The 19,711-nt window shown below is 37.7% G+C and overlaps 2 long non-coding RNA genes across 2 annotated transcripts in view; one reads left to right on the plus strand and one right to left on the minus strand.

Moving 5' to 3' along the window:
• The window catches only part of LOC309622564, an 867,398-nt gene that overhangs the window by 167,499 nt on the left and 680,188 nt on the right, over positions 1 to 19,711 (minus strand). The gene's annotated exons all lie outside the window — the stretch shown is intronic.
• LOC309622581 overlaps positions 7,210 to 19,711 on the plus strand; it is a 216,423-nt gene continuing 203,921 nt past the window's right edge. The window contains exon 1 of the long non-coding RNA XR_014240998.1: positions 7,210 to 8,942. This is a non-coding gene — a long non-coding RNA (uncharacterized lncRNA). The remainder of the gene's footprint in view (positions 8,943 to 19,711) is intronic.

Consider the following 19,711-nt stretch of genomic DNA (forward strand, 5'->3'; position numbering starts at 1 on the left):
AACATAATTACTTTAGAGGGATCAAATCAGTCAAATGGTAAGATGCTCTCTACGTACCCCCCCCCCCACTTGATCTGAATAGAAGTATTCAGAGCATGCTTACATAAGGTCATTGCAAGTTAGATGATGGTGGTATGGTCATACCCCTGTTTAGTACCGTGAACCATGGGCAGCAAAGAAGATGTAAGAATTAACCAACATGAAGTTTGCTAATCGGTTCCAGAGACATTCTCCCCATAAGATCCATAAAAACAGAGACTTATAACAATGAGTATTTGTTATTGAATGAGTGCCAAGAGACTAAATGTGATAAATGTAGGATTGCTATGGATTTTTACAGAGTGTACCTACCTATTTGCAGAAGAGCAGTAAAATATTATCTTTTTATTTTATTTTATTTATATAATAAGTATATATGTACATATGTGTACACACACACACCTCTCTATGTGCTGGGTACTATTCTAAATGTTTTCCAAATATTAATGCACTTAAGGCAAGTATGTGTACTTAAATAATGCCACAAATAATTACTACCAAAATTTTGTCAGTCAGAAGAATTTTAGTGCTCTGCCTTGAATATTACAGAGTCCAGGTTGGGTTATCATGACCCTGATTATGACTAATATTATTAAAGCCTTAGTATAAGTTAGCATAACATGCTCTTTGTCAAGTAATCTAACAGTTGGGATCCAGTCAAAAATCACTCATTATTTTAACAAAGATTTTCATATAAATAATTTTGAACTAAGTATTGAAGACTGAAAGACAAGAAAACACTAGCATATTGTAAAAGTAAACTATAGAGGAAAAATAAATAACTATAAAAGAAGCAGCTATCCCACCTCTTCCCTCCTTAGGGCTCAGGGAACAAAGAGAAGTGGGAATTATTAAAAGTTTGGGGGAAGAACCCTGCAGAGCTCAAACCTCTGAGTGCTGCCGCCTGGTGCTGATGACTCTAGGGGGGCAGCATGAGGCTGTCTTTTTAAAGTGGTAGAAAACAGAAACTGAATTGCTGCTGGGGTGAAATATGGCAGAGGTGACACTTGGGGAACCAGGAAGGAAAGAGCAAACCCGCGGAAAGCTGCCTGAAGCAGTCCCTCCTCTCGCCTCCAGCCTCCCAGGTTCCCTCTAGTGCCCCTCACACAAACAGAAGAGCAGTTTCCTGAATTCCAGCCCTAGCATCCCAAAACTACGAACAGTGGATTGAGACTGAGCGATAATACCTTCATAAGCGACTCAGGGTCTTTTAACATAAGAGAGGATTCACTTCTCCCTAACCTGGATCTCTCATATTAAGATGTGAATGCATGTGCTCTGATTCATTTCTCTGAGAAGAGGCAAAGGACCTCCTTAATATTATAACCTTAATCCCCGGAAACATTCATTAAGTCATAGTTGACATCTTACTTGGTGCTCTTTGTATCACTTGCAGAGCACATAATGTTCTTAACATGTTAATATTAGTTGAATGAATGAATGTGTAAAAGTATATTCCCAGCATAACTCTGACTCCTAAATTCTCTTTAAACAATGAATTTTTCATCCCTTTTGATCACCGAGCTAGGTTATAAATGTTTATACCATAAAAACTATAGCACCACAGCAATACGAATTCTGAATGTCAGAAGTTCTTGTCCTTCGTTAAGACAGTTAATATAGATTTTGCTTATTTTTGCTTATTTTTGCTTATTATTCTCTCAAATTCCAGAGGGACACAAGGAAAGAAATTAAAACTCTCCTCCTTTGATTTCTTCTTGGATTGAATCTACCTTATTGAAACCCCAGTGATGCTTCAAGCTACTCTTTGGCTTTTCTGTTTTGCACAAAAGATGTAAGTGTACTATTCAGCCTTCGTATGAAAGGAATGAGAGATTATCTTTTCTTATTTTTGGCTTCACTCTCCTCAATTCATCCTCATCTCCCTTGGGTACTGTAACACTGTCCAGGTACAAGGAGCTCAACCATGTGCTGTAAATGAGTTATTTTAGAGATAGTTCTATAAGTATCTGTGGAAAGAAAGATCTAACATCTACGAAATTTCATTCAGCTTGCCTAGTTACATGCTTAGCTTTCTATCCGGTTTGTAACATTCATTGTGTCATCACTGAATATTCTTTTCCAAAAGCAGGTGACACACACTTGAGTATGAAATACAAAGAGAGAACTGACTCATTGAAACAGTGGCCTTTAAAAACTTTTTTTCACAAAATATTTGAAAGGGAGATGAAAAAATCTGTTATTTTCATGGCAATTTTTCAAGTTCTCCAACTCTTTCTCATATTTAAGGATATTATTTTGTAGTCACTTCAGGAATTGAAATCTTTTTGCAAGAAATCTTCTTAAATATTAGAAAAACAGTCCAGCTCTAAAGAACATATATAAACACATTTTAATGCATTATGTAGTCAATCTAATATTTAAACCCAGCCATCCATTTCATTTTACAAACCATATGTTTTATTGTTTTTCCTGACATTAATTGCATTATTAGGGGATTATGGATAAGTGTATTTGTCATTTGTTTAAGACCTTTTTGAGGGTTCACCAGAAGTATGCTTGTACAATTAAAGACCAATTCCTGCTCACCAGGCTATTTACAATATAAGAAGAAATGGAAGGTCAGAGTCTTGGTAGTATAATCTCATGGGCGGTTCCTTAATTTTCAATAGAAACTAGTTTAACTTTATATTACCCTTAGGATTTAAACAAAACAAAACAAAAAATTAGCTTTAAAATCTAGAGCTGATTCTAAATCAATGCTGCCCTGTGCCCTTGAGGATGTTTAGTAGGACTCCTGGCCTTTACCCACTAGATCCCTCTTGCACCTCACAAGTTGTGACACCAAAAATGTACCCTGAGGGGCAACACCTCCCCAGTTAAGAACATACTGCCTTTAGCTCTTGACTATTTCTCTTCCATTCTATTTTTCTATCTTTTCTTGTCCCTGCTTTTGCAGCCAATTATGGCATATAGGGATCAGATGAGTTTTTTTCTCATTAGGTTACTTACTCTGGAAGATTGACCTAGAGTTAATCACAAGGCAGACCTAGTTTAGAGACCGTGAGATAGCTCTTGCTGGAAATAATGGTTGCCTGGTTATTTGAATCATGCTAGCCTTTTGTATGAGGGTGATATTAAAGATGCACCATATTCCAAACATCCGGTACTTAAAGCTGTTTGTTCTGAGAGTGGTGGCGGGAGAAATCATTCAGTAAGATTGAGTGTTGTGAATTTTCACTATAGTCTTCTATTTTTTTATAAAATTAGCACCTTGTTAATGATTAAATGTGTCCTTCATCCATTTACTGTATAATAATTATTTAATAATATAATTTAATAACATAATTTGTATTTAATTATAATAATGTAACATGAAGAAATCAGACACTTAAGATCACTTTCATTAATATTGAGTAAATACCATTATTTTCATTTATTTCTTTTAACTTTTTATTTTATTTTATTTTATTTTTTTAACATCTTTATTGGAGTATAATTGCTTTACAATGGTCTGTTAGTTTCTGCTTTATAACAAAGTGAATCAGTTATACATATACGTATGTTCCCATATCTCTTCCCTCTAGCGTCTCCCTCCCTCCCACCCTCCCTATCCCACCCCTATAGGTGGTCACAAAGCACCAAGCTGATCTCCCTGTGCTATGAGGCTGCTTCCCACTAGCTATCTATTTTACGTTTGGTAGTGTATATATGTCCATGCCACTCTCTCACTTTGTCACAGCTTACCCTTCCCCCTCCCCATATCTTCAAGTCCATTCTCTAGTAGGTCTGCATCTTTATTCCCTTCTTGCCCCTAGGTTCTTCATGACCTTTTTGCTTTTGTTTTTGTTTTTTTCTTAGATTCCATATATATGTGTTAGCATATGGTATTTGTTTTTCTCTTTCTGACCTACTTCACTCTGTATGACAGACTCTAGGTCCATCCACCTCACTACAAATAACTCCATTTCATTTCTTTTTATGGCTGAGTAATATTCCATTGTATATATGTGTCACATCTTCTTTATCCATTCATCTGTTGATGGACACTTAGGTTGTTTCCATGTCCTGGCTATTGTAAATAGAGCTGCAATGAATATTTTGGTACATGACTCTTTTTGAATTATGGTTTTCTCAGTGAATATGCCCAGTAGTGGGATTGCTGGGTCATATGATAGTACTATTTTTAGTTTTTTAAGGAACCTGCATGCTGTTCTCCATAGTGGCTGTATCAATTTACATTCCCACCCACAATGCAAGAGGGTTCCCTTTCCTCCACACCCTCTCCAGCAATTATTGTTTGTAGATTTTTTGATGATTGCCATTCTGACCAGTGTGAGATGATATCTCATTGTAGTTTTGATTTGCATTTCTCTAATGATTAATGATGTTGAGCATTCTTTCATATGTTTGTTGGCAGTCTGTATATCTTCTTTGGAGAAATGTCTATTTAGGTTTTCTGCCCATATTTGGATTGGGTTGTTTGCATTTTTAATATTGAGCTGCATGAGCTGCTTCTAAATTTTGGAGATTAATCTTTTGTCGGTTGCTTCATTTGCAAATATTTTCTCCCATTCTGAGGGTTGTCTTTTGGTCTTCTTTATGGTCTCCTTTGCTGTGCAAAAGCTTTTAAGTTTCATTAGGTCCCATTTGTTTATTTTATTTTTTTTATTTCCATTTCTCTAGGGGGTGGGTCAAAAAGGATCTTGCTGTGATTTATGTCATAGAGTGTTCTGCCTATGTTTTCCTCTAAGAGTTTGATAGTGTCTGGCCTTACATTTAGGGCTTTAATCCATTTTGAGTTTATTTTTGTGTATGGTGTTAGGGAGTGTTCTAATTTCATACTTTTACATGTACCTGTCCAGTTTTCCCAGCACCACTTTTTGAAGAGGCTGTCTTTTCTCCACAGTATATTCTTGCCTCCTTTATCAAAGATAAGTGACCATATGTGTGTGGGTTTATCTCTGGGCTTTCTATCCTGTTCCATTGATCTATATTTCTGTTTTGTGCCAGTACCATATTGTCTTGATTACTGTAGCTTTGTAGTATGGTCTGAAGTCAGGGAGCCTGATTCCTCCAGCTCCATTTTTATTTCTCAATATTCCTTTGGCTATTCAGGGTCTTTTGTGTTTCCATACAAATTGTGAAATTTTTTGTTCTAGTTCTGTGAAAAATGCCAGTGGTAGTTTGATAGGGATTGCATTGAATCTGTAGATTGCTTTGGGTAGTAGAGTCATTTTCACAATGTTCATTCTTCCAATCCAAGAACATGGTATATCTCTCCAACTGTTTGTATCATCTTTAATTTCTTTCATCAGTGTCTTATAATTTTCTGCATACAGGAGTTTTGTCTCCTTAGGTAGGTTTATTCCTAGATATTTTATTCTTTTTGTTACAATGGTAAATGGGAGTGTTTTCTTAATTTCACTTTCAGATTTTTCATCATTAATGTATAGGAGTGCTAGAGATTTCTGTGCATTAATTTTGTATCCTGCTACTTTACCAAATTCATTGATTAGCTCTAGAAGTTTTCTGGTAGCACTTTTAGGATTCTCTATGTATAGTATCATGTCATCTGCAAACAGTGACAGCTTTACTTCTTCGTTTCCGATTTGCATTCATTTTATTTCTTTTTCTTCTCTGATTGCTGTGGCTAAAACTTCCAAAACTATGTTGAATAATAGTGGTGAGAGTGTGCAACATTGTCTTGTTCCTGATCTTAGTGGAAATGGTTTCAGTTTTTCACCATTGAGGATGATGTTGGCTGTGGGTTTGTCATATATGGCCTTTATTATGTTGAAGAAAGTTCCCTTTATGCCTACTTTCTGCAGGGTTTTTATCATAAACGGATGTTGAATTTTGTCGAAAGCTTTCTCTGCATCGATTGAGATGATCATATGATTTTTCTCCTTCAATTTTTTAATATAGTGTATCACATTGATTGATTTGCGTATATTGAAGAATCCTTGCATACCTGGGATAAACCCCACTTGATCATGGTGTATGATCCTTTTAATGTGCTGTTGGATTCTCTTTGCTAGTATTTTGTTGAGGATTTTTGCATCTATGTTCATCAGTGATATTGGCCTGTAGTTTTCTTTCCTTGCGACATTTTTGTCTGGTTTTGGTATCAGGGTGATGGTGGCCTTGTAGAATGAGTTTGGGAGTGTTCCTCCCTCTGCTATGTTTTGGAAGAGTTTGAGAAGCATAGGTGTTAACTCTTCTCTAAATGTTTGATAGAATTTGCCTGTGAAGAAAGCTGGTCCTGGGAACTTCTTTGTTGGAAGATTTTTAATCACAGTTTCAATTTCAGTGCTTGTGATTGGTCTGTTCATATTTTCTATTTCTTCCTGGTTCAGTCTAGGCAGGTTGTGCATTTCTAAGAATTTTTCCAGAATTTCTTCCAGGTGGTCCATTTTATTGGCATAGGGTTGCTTGTAGTAATCTCTCATGATCCTTTGTATTTCTGCAGTGTCAGTTGTTACTTCTCCTTTTTCATTTCTAATTCTATTGATTTGAGTCTTCTCCCTTTTTTTCTTGATGAGTCTGGTTAATGGTTCATCAATTTTGTTTATCATCTCAAAGAACCAGCTTTTAGTTTTATTGATCTTTGCTATCGTTTCCTTCATTTCTTTTTCATTTCTTTTTGATCTGATCTTTATGATTTCTTTCCTTCTGGTAACTTTGTGGGTTTTTTGTTCTTCTTTCTCTAATTGCTTTAGGTGTAAGGTTAGGTTGTTTATTTGAGATGTTTCTTGTTTCTTAAGGTAGGATAGTATTGCTATAAACTTCCCTCTTAGAACTGCTTTTGCTGCATCCCATAGGTTTTGGGGTCATTGTGTTTTCATTGTCATTTGTTTCTAGGTATTTTTTGAGTTCCTCTTTGATTTCTTCAGTGATCTCTTGGTTATTAACTAGTGTATTGTTTAGCCTCCATGTGTTTGTATTTTTCACAGATGTTTTTCCTGTAATTGATGTCTAGTCTCATAGAGTTGTGGTCAGAAAAGATACTTGATATGATTTCAATTCTCTTAAATTTACCAAGGCTTGATTTGTGACCCAAGATATTATCTATCTTGGAGAATGTTCTATGAGCACTTGAGAAGAATGTGTATTTTGTTGTTTTTGGATGGAATGCCCTATAAATATCAATTAAGTCCATCTTGTTTAATGTAGCATTTAAAGCTTGTGTTTCCATATTTATTTACATTTTGGATGATCTGTCCATTGGTGAAAGTGGGGTGTTAAAGTCCCCTACTATGATTGTGTTACTGTCGATTTCCCCTTTTATGGCTGTTAGTATTTGCCTTATGTATTGAGGTGCTCCTATGTTGGGTGCATAAATATTTACAATTGTTATATCTTCTTCTTGAATTGATCCCTTGATCATTATGTAGTGTCCTTCTTTGTCCCTTGTAATAGTCTTTATTTTAAAGTCTGTTTTGTCTGATATGAGAATTGCTACTCCAGCTTTCTTTTGATTTCCATTTGCATGGAATATCTTTTTCCATCCCCTCACTTTCCGTCTGTATGTGTCCCTAGGTCTGAAGTGGGTCTCTTGTAGACAGCATATATACGGGTCTTGTTTTTGTATCCATTCAGCCAGTCTATGTCTTTTGGTTGGAGCATTTAATCCATTTACATTTAAGGTAATTATCGATTTGTATGTTCCTATTCCCATTTTCTTAATTGTTTTGGGTTTGTTATTGTAGGTCATTTCCTTCTGTTGTGTTTCCTGCCTAGAGAAGTTCCTTTAGCATTTGTTGTAAAGCTGGTTTGGTGGTGCTGAATTCTCTTAGCTTTTGCTTGTCTGTAAAGGTTTTAATTTCTCCATCAAATCTGAATGAGATCCTTGCTGGGTAGAGTAATCTTGGTTGTAGGTTCTTCTCCTTCATCACTGTAAATATGTTCTGCAACTCCCTTTGGCTTGCAGAGTTTCTGATGAAAGATCAGCTATTAACCTTATGGGGATTCCCTTGTGTGTTATTTGTTGTTTTTCCCTTTCTGCTTTTAATATTTTTTCTTTGTATTTAATGTTTGATAGTTTGATTAATATGTGTCTTTGTGTGTTTCTCCTTGGATTTATCCTGTATGGGACTCTGTGGGCTTCCTGGACTTGATTAACTATTTCCTTTCCCATATTAGGGAAGTTTTCAACTATAATCTCTTAAAATATTTTCTCAGTCCCTTTCTTTTTCTCTTCTTCTTCTGGGAGCCCTAGAATTCAAATGTTGGTGCGTTTAATGTTGTCCCAGAGTTGTCTGAGACTGTCCTCAGTTCTTTTCATTCTTTTTTCTTTATTCTGCTCTGCACTAGTTTTTTCCATTATTTTATCTTCCAGGTCACTTATCTATTCTTCTGCCTCAGTTATTCTGCTATTGATTCCTTCCCAAGAATTTTAAATTTCATTTATTGTGCTGTTCATCATTGTTTGTTTGCTCTTTACTTCTTCTAGATCCCTGTTAAACGTTTCTTGTATTTTCTCTATTCTATTTCCAAGATTTTGGATCATCTTTACTATCATTACTCTGAATTCTTTATCAGGTAGACTACCTATTTCCTCTTCATTTGTTACCTCTGGTGGGTTTTCACCTTGCTCCTTCATCTGCTGTGTGTTTCTCTGTCTTCTCATTTTGCTTAATTTCCTGTGTTTGGGATCCTTTTTGCAGGCTGCAGCTTCGTAGTTCCTGTTGTTTTTGGTGTCTGTCCCCAATGGCTAAGGTTGGTTCAGTGGGTTGTGTAGGCTTCCTGGTGGAGGGGACTAGTGCCTGTGTTCTGGTGGATGACGTTGGATCGTGTCTTTCTGGTGGGCAGGTCCACGTCTGGTGGTGTGTTTTGGGGTGTCTGTGGCATTATTATGATTTTAGTCAGCCTCTCTGCTAATGGGTGGGGTTGTGTTCCTATCTTGCTAGTTGTTTGGCATAGGGTGTCCAGCACTGTAGGTTGCTGGTGGTTGCGTGAAGTTGGGTCTTGGCGTTGAGATGGAGATCTCTGGGAGATTTTCACCGTTTGATATTATGTGGAGCTGGAGGTCTCTTGTGGACCAGTGTCCTGAACTTGGCTCTCCCACCTCAGAGGCAGAGCCCTGACGCCTGGCTGGAGCACCAACAGCCTTTCATCCACATGGCTCAGAATAAAAGGGAGAAAAAATAGAAGGAAGAAAGGAAGAACATAAAATAAAATAAAGTAAAATAAAGTAAAATATTTATTAAAATAAAAAAATAATTATTAAGAAAAAAAATTTTTTAAGTAAAAGAAAAAACAAAACGGACAGACAGAATCCTAGGACAAATGGTAAAAGCAAAGCTTTTCAGACAAAATCACACACAGAAGCATACACATACACACTCAAAAAAAGAGAAAAAGGGAAAATATATATATATCTTTGCTCCCAAAGTCCACCTCGTCAATGTGGGATGATTCGTTGTCTATTCAGGTATTCCACAGATGCAGGTACATCAGGTTGTTTGTGGAGCTTTAATCCGCTGCTTCTGAGGCTGCTGGGAGAGATTTCCCTTTCTCTTCTTTGTTCGCACAGCTCCCGGGGTTCAGCTTTGGATTTGGACCCACCTCTGCGTGTAGGTCGTCTGAGGGCATCTGTTCTTCGCTCAGACAGGATGGGGTTAAAGGAGCAGCTGATTAGGGGGCTCTGGCTCACTCAGGCCGCGGGCAGAGAGGGGTACGGATGCAGGGTGAGCCTGCAGCGGCAGAGCCCGGTGTGACGTTGCACCAGCCTGAGGCATGCCGTGCGTTCTCCCGGGGAAGTTGTCCCTGGGTCACGGGACCGTGGCAGTGGCGGGCTGCACAGTCTCCTGGGAGGGGCCGTGTGGAGAGTTACTTGTGCTCGCACACAGGCTTTTTGGTGGCGGCAGCAGCAGCCTTAGCGTATCATGCCCGTCTCTGGGGTCTGCGCTGATAGCCGCAGCTCGTGCCCGTCTCTGGAGCTCCTTTAAGCGGTGCCCTTAATCCCCTCTCCTTGCGCACCCCGAAACAATGGTCTCTTGCATCTTAGGCAGCTCCAGACATTTTCCCGGACTCCCTCCCGGCTAGCTGTGGCGCACTAGCCCCCTTCAGGCTGTGTTCACGCCGCCAACCCCATTCCTCTCCCTGGGATCCAACCTCAGAATCCTGAGCCTCAGCTTCCAACCCTGCCCACCCCGGCGGGTGAGCAGACAAGCGTCTCGGGCTGGTGAGTGCTTCTCGGCGCCGATCCTCTGTGCGGGAATCTCTCTGCTTTGCCCTCTGCACCCCTGTGGCTGCGCTGTCCTCCGTGACTCCGAAGCTTCCCCCCTCTGCCCCGTGCAGTGTCCGCCGCGAAGGGGCTTCCTAGTGTGTGGAAACATTCCCTCCTTCACAGCTCCCTCCCACTGGTGCAGGTCCCATCACTATTTTTTTGTCTCTGTTTTTTCTTTTTTCTTTTGCTCTACCCAGGTACGTGGGGAGTTTCTTACCTTTTGGGAGGTCTGAGGTCTTCTGCCAGCATTCAGTAGGTGTTCTGTAGGAGCAGTTCCACATGTAGATGTATTTCTGATGTATTTGTGGGGAGGAAGGTGATCTCCGTGTCTTACTCTTCCACTATCTTGAAGCTCCTCCTTAACTTTTTATTTTATATTTAACTATAGTTGATTAACAATGTTGTGTTAGTTTCAGGTGTACAGCAAAGTGATTCAGTTATACATACACATGTATCTATTCTTTTTCAAATTCTTTTCCTATTTAGGTTGTTACATAATACTGAGCAGGTCAATACTGTTAAATATTAGATAGTATATATGGACACCTCCTTTATATATTTGGTATGTGGATTTATATCTTTAGTCATGTGGATGTAAATTCTTAGAAACTCGTTGCAAATGTTACCACTGCATAAGATATCAAAACAAGGATATCAGCTTTGAATGGAAAAAATAAATGATTTCAGAAGTGACAGTGAGGTGAGGGGAACCCTGATGTACTTTCAGGATTGTACTCAGGACAACTGCTCTCCTTTGAGCTAAAGTTTTAGGAGGGAATATTAGAAGTATCACTGATACATGAAACCGGTCATTTATTAATAGCATTTCTAATACTCTAGATCATATAAATGGTGACTAAGAAATGAGAAAAAAATCAGGTAAAAAGAGATAAGTTCTTATTATGACCAACAAAAAAAAGTTTAATCTAGGAGAAGAAATGAGGAAATATTAGTATTACAAAATAATTAGTACCTTTTTCTTTTTTGAATTTTGTTTATTTTTTTTATATAACAGGTTTTTATTAGTCATCCATTTTATACACATCAGTGTATACGTGTAAATCCCAATCTCCCAATTCATCACACCACCACCACCACCCGCCTGCCGCTTTCCCCCCTTGGTGTCCATACTTTTTTTTCTCTACATCTGTGTCTCAATTTCTGCCCTGCAAACCAGTTCATCTGTACCATGTTTCTAGGTTCCACATATATGCATTAATATACGATATTTGTTTTCCTCTTTCTGACTTACTTCACTCTGTATGACAGTCTCTAGATCCATCCACGTCTCAACAAATGACCCAATTTCGTTCCTTTTTATGGGTGAGTAATATTCCATTGTGTATATGTAGCACATCTTCTTTATCCATTCATCTGTCGATGGGCATTTAGGTTGCTTCCATGACCTGGCTATTGTAAATAGTGCTGCAATGAACATTGAGGTGCATGTGTCTTTTTGAATTATAGCTTTCTCTGGGTATATGCCCAGTAGTGGGATTGCTGGGTCATATGGTAATTCTATTTTTAGTTTTTTAAGGAACCTCCATACAGTTCTCCATAGTGGCTGTATCAGTTTACATTCCCACCAACAGTGCAAGAGGGTTCCCTTTTCTCCACACCCTCTCCAGCATTTGTTGTTTGTAGATTTTCTGATGATGCCCATTCTAACTGGTGTGAAGTAATACCTCATTGTAGTTTTGATTTGCATTTCTCTAATAATTAGTGATGTTGAGCAGCTTTTCATGTGCCTCTTGGCCATCTGTATGTCTTCTTTGGAGAAATGTCTATTTAGGTCTTCTGCCCATCTTTAGATTGGGTTGTTTGTTTTTTTAATATTGAGCTGCATGAGCTGTTTATATATTTTGTAGATTAATCCTTTATCCATTGATTCATTTGTAAATATTTTCTCCCATTTTGAGGGTTGTCTTTCCATCTTCTTTATGGTTATTTTTGCTGTGCAAAAGCTTTTAAGTTTCATTAGGTCCCATTTGTTTATTTTTGTTTTTATTTCTATTTCTCTAGGAGGTGGATCAAAAAAGATTTTGTTGTGATTTATGTCAAAGAGTGCTCTTCCTATGTTTTCCTCTAAGACTTTTATAGTGTCCAGTCTTACATTTAGGTCTCTAATCCATTTTGAGTTTATTTTTGTGTATGGTGTTAGGGAGTGTTCTAATTTCATTCTTTTACATGTAGCTGACCAGTTTTCCCAGCAGCACTTATTGAAGAGACTGTCTTTTTTCTATTTTATGTCCTTGCCTCCTTTGTCATAGATTAGTTGACCATAGGTGTGTGGGTTTATCTCTAGGCTATCTTGTTCCATTGATCTGTATTTCTGATTTTGTGCCAGTACCATATTATCTTGAGTACTGTAGCTTTGTAGTATAGTCTGAAGTCAGGGAGTCTGATTCCTCCAGCTCCATTTTTTCCCCTCGAGACTGCTTTGGCTATTCAGGGTCATTGGTGTCTCCATACAAATTTTAAGATTTTTTTGTTCTAGTTCTGTAAAAAATGCCATTGGTAATTTGATAGGATTTGCATTGAATCTGTAGATTGCTTTGAATAGTATAGTCATTTTCACAATATTGATTCTTCCAAATCAAGAACATGGTATACCTCTCCATCTCTTGGTATCATCTTTAATTTCTTTCATCAGTGTCTTATAGTTTTCTGCCTACAGGTCTTTTGTCTCCCTCGGTGAGTTTATTCCTAGGTATTTTATTCTTTTTGTTGCAGTGGTAAATAGGAGTGTTTCCTTAATTTCTCTTTCAGATTTTTCATCACTAGTGTATAGGAATGTAAGAGATTTCTGTGCATTAATTTTGTATCCAGCAACTTTATCAAATTGATTGATTAGCTCTAGTAGTTTTCTGGTTGCATCTTTAGGATACTCTATGTATAGTATCTTGTCATCTGCAAACAGTGACAGTTTTACTTCTTCTTTTCCAATTTGTATTCCTTTTCTTTCTTTTTCTTCTGTGATGGTCGTGGCTAGGACTTCCAAAACTATGTTGAATAATAGTGGTGGGAGTGGACATCCTGGCCTTGTTCCTTATCTTAGAGGAAATGATTTCAGTTTTTCACCACTGAGAATGTTTGCTGTGGGTTTGTTGTATATGGCCTTTATTATGTTGAGGTAGGTTCCCTCTATGCCCACTTCCTGGAGAGTTTTTATCATAAATGGGTGTTGAATCTTGTCAAAAGCTTTTTCTGCATCTATTGAGATGATCATATGGTTTTTATTCTTCAATTAGTTAATGTGGTGTATCACATTGATTGATTTGCGTATATTAAAGAATCCTTGCATCCCTGGGATAAATCCCACTTGATCGTGGCGTATGATCCTTTTAATGTGTAGTTGGATTCTGTTTGCTAGTACTTTGTTGAGGATGTTTTCATCTATATTCATCAGGGATATTGGTCTGTAATTTTCTTTTTTTGCAGTATCTTTGTCTGGTTTTGGTGTCAGGGTGATGGTGGCCTTGTAGAATGAGTTTGGGAATGTTCCTTCCTCTGCAAATTTTTGGAAGAGTTTGAGAAGGATGGGTGTTAGCTCTTCTCTAAATATTTGATAGAATTCACCTGTGAAGCCATCTGGTCTTGGACTTTTGCTTGTCGGAAGATTTTTGATCAAAATTTCAATTTCAATTTCATTACTTGTGATTGGTCTATTCATATTTTCTATTTCTTCCTGGTTCAGTCTTGGAAGGTTATACCCTTGTAAGAATTTGTCCATTTCTTCCAGGTTGTCCATTTTATTGGCATAGAGTTGCTTGAAGTAGTCTCAGGATGCTTTGTATTTCTACAGTGTCCATTGTAACTTCTCCTTTTTCATTTCTAATTTTATTGATTTGAGTCCTCTACCTCTCTTTCTTGATGAGTCTGGCTAATGGCTTATCAATTTTGTTTATCTTCTCAAAGAACCAGCTTTTAGTTTTATTGATCTTTGTTATTCTTTTCTTTGTTTCTATTTCATTTATTTCTGCTCTGATCTTTAAGATTTCTTTCCTTCTGCTAACTTTGGGTCTTGTTTGTTCTTCTTTCTCTAGCTCCTTTAGGTGTAAGGTTAGATTGCTTATTGGAGACTTTTCTTGTTTCTTTAGTTAGGCTTGTATTGCTATATACTTCTCTCTTAGAACTGCTTTTGCTGCATCCCATAGGTTTTGGATCATCATGTTTTCATTGTCATTTGTCTCTAGATATTTTTTGATTTCCTCTTTGATTTCTTCAGTGATCTCTTGGTTATTTAGTAATGTACTGCTTAGCCTCCATGTGATTGTGTTTTTTATGTGTTTTTCCCTGTAATTGATTTCTTTTTTTGTTTGTTTTTTTCTTACTCATATCACTATGTTATTGGTCAAATCAGTCATACAATCAACTGGGTCATTCCATCATTGTATGACTTGAATAATACATATATATTTTTTTATACAGCAGGTTCTTATTACTCATCCGTTTTATACACATCAGTGTATACATGTCAATCCCAATCGCCCAATTCATCACACCACCACCACCACCACCCTGCCGTTTTCCCCGCTTGGTGTCCATACGTTGTTCTCTACATCTGTGTCTCAATTTCTGCCCTGCAGACCAGTTCATCTGTATCATTTTTCTAGTTTCCACATATATGCGTTAATATACGATATTTGTTTTTTCTTTCCGACTTACTTCACTCTGTATGACAGCCTCTAGATCCATCCACATCTCAACAAATGACCCAATTTTGTTCCCTTTTATGACTGAGTAATATTCCATTGTATATATATACCACTTCTTCTTTATCCATTCCCTGTAACTGATTTCTAATCTCATAGCGTTGTAGTCAGAAAAGATGTTTGATATGATTTCAATTTTCTTAAATTTACTGAGGCTTGATTTGTGACCCAAGGTGTGATCTATCCTGGAGAATGTTCTGTACGCACTTGAGAAGAAAGTGTAATCTGCTGTTTTTGGATGGAATGTCTTATAAATATCAATTAAATCTATCTGGCCTATTGTGTCATTTAACGCTTGTGTTTCCTTATTAATTTTCTGTTTTGATGATCTGTCCATTGGTGTAAGTGAGGTGTTACAGTCCCCCACTGTTATTGTGTTACTGTCGATTTCCTCTTTTAGTGCTGTTAGCAGTTGCCTTATGTATTGAGGTGCTCCTATGATGGGTGCATATATATTTATAATTGATATATCTTCTTCTTGGATTGATCCCTTGATCATTATGTTGTGTCCTTCCTTGTCTCTTGTAACGTTCTTTATTTTAAAGTCTATTTTATCTGATATGAGTATAGCTACTCCAGCTTTCTTTTGATTTCCATATGCATGGAATATCTTTTTCCATCCCCTCACTTTCAGTCTGTATGTGTCCCTAGGTCTGAAGTGGGTCTCTTGTAGACAGCATATATATGAGTTTGTTTTTGTATCCATTCATCAAGCCTGTGTCTTTTGGTTGGAGCATTTAATCCATTCACGTTTAAGGTAATTATCGATATGTATGTTCCTATGACCATTTTCTTAATTGTTTTGGGTTTGTTTTTGTAGGTCCTTTTCTTCTCGTGTGTTTCCCACTTAGAGAAGTTCCTTTAGCATTTGTTGTAGAGCTGGTTTGGTGGTGCTGAATTCTCTTAGCTTTTGCTTGTCTTTAAAGCTTTTGATTTCTCCATCAAATCTAAATGAGATCCTTGCTGGGTAGAGTAATCTTGGTTGTAGGTTTTTCCCTTTCATCACTTTAAATATATCATGCCCCTCCCTTCTGGCTTGTAGAGTTTCTGCTGAGAAATCAACTGTTAACCTTATGGGAGTTCCCTTATGTTATTTGTTGCTTTTTCCTTGCTGCTTTCAGTAATTTTTCTTTGTCTTTAATTTTTGACAGTTTGATACTATGTGTCTCGGTGTGTGTCTCCTTGGGTTTATCCTGTATGGGACTCTCTGCACTTCTTGGACTTGGGTGTGTATTTCCTTTCCCTTGTTAGGGAAGTTTTCAACTATAATCTCTTCAAATATTTTCTTGGGTCCTTTCTCTATCTCGTCTCCTTCTGGGACCCCTATAATGAGAATGTTGTTGCATTTAATGTTGTCCCAGAGATCTCTTAGGCTGTCTTCATTTCTGTTCATTCTTTTTTCTTTATTCTGTTCCACAGCAGTGAATTCCACCTTTCTGTCTTCCAGGTCACTTATCCGTTCTTCTGCCTCAGTTATTCTGCTATTGATTCCTTCTAGTATATTTTTCATTTCAGTTATTGTATTTTTCATCTCTGTTTGTTTGTTCTTTAATTCTTCTAGATCTTTGTTAAACATTTCTTGCATCTTCTCCATCTTTGCCTCCATTCTTTTTCTGAGGTCCTGGATCATCTTCACTATCATTATTCTGAATTCTTTTTCTGGAAGGTTGCCTATCTCCACTTCATTTAGTTGTTTTTTTGGTGTTTTATCTTGTTCCTTCCTCTGACACATAGCCCTCTGCCTTTTCATCTTGTGTATCTTTCTGTGAATGTGGTTTTTGTTCCACAGGCTGAAGGATTGTAGTTCCTCTTGCTTCTGCTGTCTGCTCTCTGGTGGATGAGGCTATCTGAAAAGCTTGTGCAAGTTTCCTGGTGGGAGGGACTGGTGGTGGGTATAGCTGGCTGTTGCTCTGGTGGGCAGAGCTCAGTAAAACTTTAATTTGCTTGTCTGCTGATGGGTGGAGCTTAGTTCCCTCCCTGTTGGTTGTTTGGCCTGAGGCGACCCAACACTGGAGCCTACCACAGCTCTTTGGTGGGGCTAATTGCAGACTCTGGGAGGGCTCACGCCAAGGAGTACTTCCCAGAATTTCTGCTGCCAGTGTCCTTGTCCTCACGGTGAGACAGATCCACCCCCCAACTCTACAGGAGACCCTGCAACACTAGCAGGTAGGTCTGGTTCAGTCTGTATGGGGTCACTGCTCCTTCCCCTGGGTCCTGATGCACACACTACTTTGTGTGTGCCCTCCAAGAGTGGAGTCTCTGTTTCCCCCAGTCCTGTTGAAGTCCTGCAATCAAATCCTGTTAGCCTTCAGAGTCTGATTCTCTAGGATTTCTTCCTCCCATTGCCAGACCCCCAGGTTCAGAAGCCTGACGTGGGCCTCAGAACCTTCACTCCAGTGAGTGGACGTCTGTGGTATAAGTGTTCTCCAGTTTGTGAGTCACCCAGCCAGGAGTTATGGGATTTGATTTTATTGTGATTGTGCCCCTCCTACCGTCTCACTGTGGCTTCTCCTTTGTCTTTGGATGTGGGGTATGTTTTTTGGTGAGTTCCGGTGTCTTCCTGTCAATGATTGTTCAGCAGTTACTTGTGATTCCAGTGTTCTCGCAAGAGGGAGTGAGAGCCTGTCCTTCTACTCTGCCATCTTGAACCAATCTCTTATTAGTACCAGTATATTAGAAAAATACACAGTCTTTCATAAGCAGAAGCTCATTCAACCCCAAATCAATAGGTAACAGGTGATAAACACAACTGTGACTCAACCTTGAAAATGGAAACTTTAGATCTTTGATTTTTTTCAAAGTACAAGACAAAACAGATTTGAATTATAAAAGCAGTTTATTTGTTACAGTTAATGAAGACTCAGGGTTTCTAATGGAAAAGAAATAAAAACAAATTTATGAGAGTGCTAACCCAAATAAATGTGTGTAAATTATTTTTTTCCCTGCTTTTTAACCAAATCTTTTTACAGCAAGGGTCAGAACTTTCAATGAGTAACTTGACTTCTAAATCAGGAAAAAATGGCAGGCAGGATGTAGCTAGAATTCATCAAGGCATAAGATAGCACATAATACATTCTCAGAGTATTTAAATAATATACAGTGACAGGAACTATAGGTTTACTATTCTAGAATTAGTGCCATCATTTTTGGTAGAAACTCTCAGCTTCTAACTATTTTATAAGCTGATAATCCTGTATAACACATCTCCTTTCTCAGTTACCTGTGTATACATTTAGAAAGTAGTTTATCTTTGAAGGAAATGAAATTCTAACATTTCCCCTTTTTCCTTCTAATAATAAAGCTTTCCCTGTCTGTTTTTATTTGGGGGTAAAGAGTGATTTCTTTTGTCCTGGTTTTCTACATCAATCAATTGTAGGACTAGATTACAAATTCTATGTCAGGGAAAAGGTGAGTGAACTTTATGATTTCTTCTTTGTCTCCCCCATAATGGTATTCAAAAGAGAAGTAGTCATTATACATTTACTGAGTAAAGGGACCTTTAATTTAAATAACTGGTATCAGGAAAAAAAATGTTTAAACCATAATTTTAGATGGGAACTAAACTTCTCTCCCCCTCTAAACAACTAATTTCCCCATAAGACTGATAAAATAAGAAGAAACAATAAATTCCCCAAATCAAAAAACAGGCAGATCTTTTGATTTCCTGGAAAGAGTAGAATCAAGCAACTAATTGAAAGATATCTGCCAGAAGTTAACCATTTATCTGAAGCACATTCAACTCTCTCTGGGCCACCTGGATTTTATTTTGTGGAGAGTTTTAAGCTAAAAATTGGAAAAGGAAGTCCAAAATTACTTTTGTTAGGGAGGTCTCATCACTGCTGAGCAGTTCTTTCTGCTGTAGCTCTTACCAAATAGTTTATACATGGAGCACTCAAAAGAGATTTATTTTTCATCTGGAGCTTAGGAAAATATACAGTGGAGCAATAAATGACAAATGCAATAATTGCTTAGGGTTATTATCATTTCTAGGGTGACAGATCAAATCTGGAGGTTTAAAATAAACTAAGCAAGCATCCACTCTGCTAAATAGCATGAACTATGTAATTGCTTACTCTTTTCAGAGTTCAGTGGAAAGTCAACTGTTAGAACAAAGTGATTTCAACTTTGTCACTGAACAATAAATGTGCTCGATGAAGCTTGACTGGCTTTCTGTTATGGTTTTCTATGTCACCCAGCATAAAACGAAGATCAACTTCAGGGCACAAATGGTTTTTTGGCCCTGAGTTGGCATCGTTGTAGAGAGAGCACTTTTCTGTCTACATAAACCAAAATTCTTCTCTTCTCTTTTGAGCAATGACCTTAAGGTCAAAAGTGTGGGATTTTGACATTTATCTACCACTTTCAAGTATAGAATATTGAAAACAACACTGGCCTCTGCATGCCACACATGATATTTATGTCGTTTGTCTCACAGGAGGTCTGTGTAGAACACATCATGTGAAGGAAACTGATAAATCACAAGTCATGATTATGAATGTTAATAACCATATTCTTTATAAATATGCTTGGAGAAAGAGCCATAGAAAAAGGAACTAATATTCATTTGAATTTCTACCAGGCATTAAAAATACCTTTGAATATCACTGAAATAACCATTGAATAACACTTTCCTACGTCCTTGAATTTCTGAAGGGAGTGGCAATCTTATTTGAAAGTCAGGGGGCATTGAAAAATTCAAGGGACATTACCACCATATCTGTGGTGGATATGGTAGTGCCTCAGTGGGACTGTGCACGCCCAG

Source organism: Balaenoptera borealis (assembly GCF_965194805.1).
Source record: "Balaenoptera borealis genome assembly, chromosome: 2".
NCBI lineage: Eukaryota > Metazoa > Chordata > Mammalia > Artiodactyla > Balaenopteridae > Balaenoptera > Balaenoptera borealis.